Below are 6,058 nucleotides of genomic sequence, written 5' to 3'. Positions count from 1 at the left end.
GCTTTAAGTCAGGGCAGTAGAAAACAGATCTGTAGAAGAAAAAATGTCAAAGATGTGATTCTGTACATCTGGGTAGTAAGACAAAGTGAACTGGCAGGCTGTGATCAGAAAAATGATTCTGTCTGTCAGCTCAAACATAAAAACAATCCAGTCAGAACACGTGTTACTGAGCAATTTTCAATATCTGTATTAAGTGATAATACGTTCTTACTACAAACACACCAAATGAAGTATCATTATACCATGACTTACATGATCAGAGCTAGTAGTATTACTGAAATAGTGACAGTGCTATCATACCAGGTCAGTCCATAAATCACACTATAAATCTTAAATAGAGAGACTGCGAGAAACCTCACAGAATGTTTTCCACTGAAAATGAAAAATACATCCTAGGCTATACTTATCCCATATGCATGGATTGTTTTGACACAGTGCAGCACAGATAAACTAGTAGGCAAAAGACAACATATAAAGCATGAAAACAGGACATCTTAGAAATAGCATTCAAATCTTAACTTCAGCAAAATGTTATGAGCATTGATAAAACTGCATGCAAAGCAAACTTACTGAGCTGAATGGCTTACCTCTGGATAATACCAAGGAAAAAAAGAATACAGTTTATTGTTCTCTCAGTATATAGCACTCTCCTATATGATGATATGAACCTTCATGAAGGAGAGTCTCTTGTTACAAACCCCCAAAGAACAAAACTCTGCTGGTTTTGAAGCTTCTGGCCACAGGAGCTGCTAACAGCTTTTATATGTTACAGTCTGTATGAGCCAGAACAGGCAGTTTCTCTAAAGGTCTCTGCTTAGCCAAAACGAGAGGGGAGGAGTTCTGCAAAGCACACAGGCAGCGATTGGGTGGCATCCCTGGAGTGTAGGTGGTTTGGATATTCAGTCACACCCCCAGTTTCTATAGTACAAAGAGGCAACATGCAAGAGACTCTTTTTTCGGTACTTCCTACCTTTTTTTCCTCCGTGTCTCTTTTTTTCCTCATTTCACGAGCATCATGCTGGCTTGGCACAAATTATTTTATGCAGCTCTTCAAGCATGCAAGGAACAACATGAAGGGCAGAGAGTTTGCAAACTGCTGTTGCCCCAGTCACAGGAAACGGAACCTATGCAACGCCATCCTCCCTGTCCCGTCCTGTCCCTCAGGGCAGCGTGGCGGGGGAGCCAGCGGGGTGTCCCCCTGGGCTGTGCCGGGCAGCAGGAGCGCAAGCAAGGGACAGGGTGAGCGAGCAGCCTCCTCTCCATTCATTGCCCAGAACAGTGGATGCTCGGGGTGCTGCTACTCCCTCTGCACTGGTCTGTCACCCGCTCTCTCCGCCTTTGTCTTCCTCCCTCGCCTGCTCACCCTCAGAGGCAGACACACACAGGACAAAACTCAAGGCAGGTTGTGGCTAGCCAGTATCAGTTACCTAAATGTCTGCCATGAGAAACTACGGGAGTAGCGGGACTGAAAGCTTTCGCCAATGCCTGGGAGACATCTGTTTCACATTAACTAGTATATAGCTGGAATTATTTAGGCACAGAATGGTCCAGCCACTCACACAACAGAGCTAAGGGCATAACACTGAGGCCATGACGAAAGCTAGCAGAGAGAAACAGCAGCAGCAGCCAGCAATTGTGTACTGGGGACAGGGGATGGGAACAACACAATGTCAGGCTGATCCCCCACGAGGGCTAGGCGACCTGGGGCAACCCATAAAATGAGACCCTTAAAAATGTAATTACAATATTTTGCAACGTCATAAAGGAGCGAGGAGAGAAAATACAACCACTTTGATATTACACAAAAACTTATCGAGTGCTCAAAATTTTCAGTAGGTCTATTAGAGAAGAAATATGGGAATTAAGTATTAAGGAAGTGAAGTCCAGTAGTTAGAGCACAGGGCTGGAAGCCAACAGTCACGCTCTCCTTTTGGCTCTGCTACTCACTCGCTGTGTGGCCTAACCCAAGCCATTTAATCTCTGTGTGCAATCTCTACAATTGTATAATAGTCTTTTACAGTCATGTTGTAAGGCTCAAGTAACTAATGTTTGGTAATGTACTTTGTGATGAAAGTTGTTAAGTAAGTATGAAGTATCATCACTAGTTATATTACTATATGTATACCCAGCCTGTCCAAAACTACTGCTTACAATGCAGCTGCAGGTATTCCTTTACATGATTGTACAAGAAACTTTAATACATCATGTGTCTTTGCAGGACTAGATGTTGGATGATTCGTTTCATCCAATTTTCTTTCTTCTGAAATGAAGCGCATATTTGTTTATCTTTATGTCAAGAACTATCCTTCCATTGTTTGAATACACAGGAAGAATTCTCATCTCCTTTGAATTGCCGCAGGTCCTTTGATTTCATCTGAGCTGCAATAAGTTGACAAAGGGAAGATACCAGCTTAACATCTCAGGAAGTTCAGAGGGTAGATTTTACGAGTTAGTCACATTTTAGATTGCTATAATTATTTCCTCATATTCACTCTCTGGCAGTACTTGGAGGCTGTTATGACATAGGGCTCTACACAGAACAGCTAGGATATAAAAGCAAATGTTGTAAAGTAGGCATAACGTTCACAGCTGTAAATTGAGCTGTTCCCTAAGAACAGGCCAGTTTATGTGATTTCTTTTATTTCCATTCCTTGCGGTTATTGCTTAATTATTTGTTTCCATGTCTAACACACAGTCAGTGTAACTACTCATCTAAATGTAGAAAAAAAGGTTATGAGCAATACTAACAAGCACAATAGCAAAAAATATATTGTGAATATGAAAGGCCTTAGGGGGTGAGAGTGCCTTGACCCAAGCCTGTTGTACTGATAAGTTCTCAAATAAGAAGCAGTGGCAAATAGTGAAAGAGCAATAGTAACTCTCAAGCTTGACAACTAAGGTACCTTAGAAAATCACATGCATGTGTGTATTCAGTTTTCTTCTGAAAGAAATGAGTCAATGGCCTGACATGCAGTGAAAATTAGCAAGCAAGACCGATGAAGCCACACTGAAGGCCTCATGAAGGTCCACGCCAAGGAGAGGAATGGATAAAATGAGGAAGAATGAAGAAAAGCATCAAAGACATCTGCAAGCTTGTAAGGAGAAAAATGAGAAGTGGATGGAACCATCTGAAATATACACAAACAGAACTATTTCTCGACTCTTCAGCTCACTCATAAAAGCCAAAGAAAGAACAGTCAGACCAGTAACAAAAGACTATTACAGGCCAAAGAGAGACATTAGTGAGAACGTGGAATGAGTCAAAATATCTGTAAACCTAATTAAGAACACAATGTGCCAGCCGAGGCAGCCGCAACACGGTTACTGAGCAGCCTGGGAAAAAAAAAAAGGGCAATAATTCTTGTACTTAATGTCGGCAAATGTTACCAATAAAGAAAGTTATACCATCAAGAATGAGAAAGAATGTAGAAGAAACTAAGAAGGAAAAATAACTCAGTTTTATCTTCTCTCAGTTCTAGGAAATGGACTAGATTTTAACGTTTCACTAGAAAATATCTACTTTTTCACAGGAAGAGTGTTCACACATAGGAAAAAAGCAGAAATGGCAATACAATATATTAGCATAAGATCTAGATTTTATCTGGGAGATAGGCTGTACAGAGGCATGGGTCAAAGGGAACAGGATATAATTTTGTGAAATATACCATCTTTATCATCATTGCACAATAAAAATGATGACTCATAACGCTCATGGTTCTTCTGCAGTGTATTCCTTGGATTAAGAATATAAATTCTGATCTTCTAATCATCCATTACTCAACAAAGTAGCATGAACTTTATCATTTTGACTGACATTTATTTTAGTAAATGAATTATGACTGCATAGAAGCTGAATTGTCATCAGTTAAGAAGAGTGTATTTACACCAAATTAATTTTATGCTGGCTGCTAACATTAGACAGTTAAGCTTGAACCATTTAGTACAGTTTATTTTACTTCTAACTGCCTTAGAAATACCTGCCTGGGATTACAGATACTTTTGATATTATAACTTTAATGCCAGAAAATTCATCCATAAAATTAAAACCTAAAGTACATATTTTTTTCCTGTTCCTATCTCCAGGCATAGTAAAGATCAAAAACTCTTATACAGTCAGATTTCTGCCTTGTATTTTTGATACTTCATCATACTGATAGCCATCATACAGAGACAATGAAGCATTGAGAAGCAGCATACCTATAGTTACTCAAGAATCATGTAAACAGCAGTACCTTGACCTTAGCTCTGCCAGGTCCTAGACTACAGATCTACTTCTACCTCTGGATCATCCTGGGAAAGAAGATAAGTTTCCTACTGTATCTCAAGGACATAAAAAAAAAAAAAAAAAAAAAAGCCTTTTTAACACAAAGTGAAGTGAGAATAGCAAACAAATTTTTCATTCAAGAATGCTTTGGCAATATCTACCACCTTGTAGCAGTATGGTGACAGAAATGTCATCAACTACAGCGGTGTCATAGATGAAGTCTGAAATCACAAGCCCGTCCAGCCTATAGTGGTAGTTTTCAGTTTAAGATTCTAGCAACTAACTAGAAGTGTCCAAAGATCTAAGCTCCTGAAAAAAATAATGGCAGCTGAGGAACAATGGAGCCTAGAAATTATTTCAGTTTAACAAGGTAGATTTTCTGTTTCCCGGACGTAGACCTCTGGCAGGTTGCTTACAACATCATTGACTGTATTCACCATATCTTTGTTGCCTACACTGGGGGCTTAAGCACTCAGCTCATATATAGACACTACTTTTGGTATCTTCATCTTGAACTGAATCCTATCCAATATATCAACATATACTAGATCCAAATTCCACCCAGAAATCAAAGATTGTTCTCAGTATTAAACATTTTTCCTGAATTTCCAAACAAGTTTAAAATATAACTTCCATCAAGCACAAGCATTAATATTCTTAATATACAGTGGAGCCAATGGCACAGGATTGGATAGCAACAGTAACAAAATTGGCATATGGAAGGCTCATGAAACAATTTGCTCAGATTTGTCTATTGTTCCTGGAAATACATCAACAGCCTAGAAAAGAATTAGTAGAAAACAAGGAACAATTATTTATAATGGGAGGAAATGCTAATTACATGTAGCAAGAACTCTGCTTTGCCAAGAAATTACAGCTGAGTAGAGTGGATGCTAAAGAGCTGTGCCAGGCACAATATAACATTTCTTAGAAATGAGGTAATTAGCACACTTTGAGGCACCAATAAAATCAGTATTCTTCACAGTAATGCATCAGCAGAAACCACTGGCCACAGAGAAGAGAAACAGAAGGGTTAAGAATTTACTAGGCTAAGTGTACTTGTCATATTAAGCCTACATTTTCCAGAATTTCTTTTGGTTGTTGTGTCACATTTCAATACTCTGGGCATTGCTGTGGTGTTCTTTTAGGAATCTTATCATAACTAGCATAATGAAAACAGATGAATGCATCACTGCTTAACTTCTTTGGATAGATAAATTGTAAAACAAAATCTCCCTAGCCATCAGTGTAGTGTCTGCAGTGCTTGCCTTGTGGGCTCATCATGACCAAACCTAAGCATTTTTTTGTGTTCTCTCATAGCTCCTTGATAATGTAGTCTCTCTATATGGTGCTTTAAGTATCTTTATAATTGAAAATGCAGTGAAAAGTCCAGTGTAGACCAATACTAAAACAGGCAACATTTCTCATTCCAAGTGCAGAAGTTCACAATTCATTTCTGCTGGAGTGAAACGTCCTTTCTAGAGCTTTGAAGAATACTGAACTCAAAAAGAATTATATTTGGATGGGTGTTCAACATCTGTCAACTGCAAATCATGTTCTTATTCTAGCATTGTGTCATTTTCAACATGTTTAATATTTCTTTTTTTAATGGAAAGATATGTAGCAACTTGGCACCAGTTTTGAAGAACGGGTGTGTATATTCTGCGATATTTTTCCTGACCTTTAGAGGATTCATCTTCCCTCATATGCAACTTCTGTGAGCAAAAGAACCTTCTAAATCATGTTTGACCTGAATATGCCCAAATAAACTTTGCTTAAGGAAATTAAATTTAA

This window comes from Nyctibius grandis, chromosome 3 (genome assembly GCF_013368605.1).
Source record: "Nyctibius grandis isolate bNycGra1 chromosome 3, bNycGra1.pri, whole genome shotgun sequence".
Classification (NCBI taxonomy): domain Eukaryota; kingdom Metazoa; phylum Chordata; class Aves; order Nyctibiiformes; family Nyctibiidae; genus Nyctibius; species Nyctibius grandis.
Note: the sequence above shows the minus strand (reverse complement) of the source record.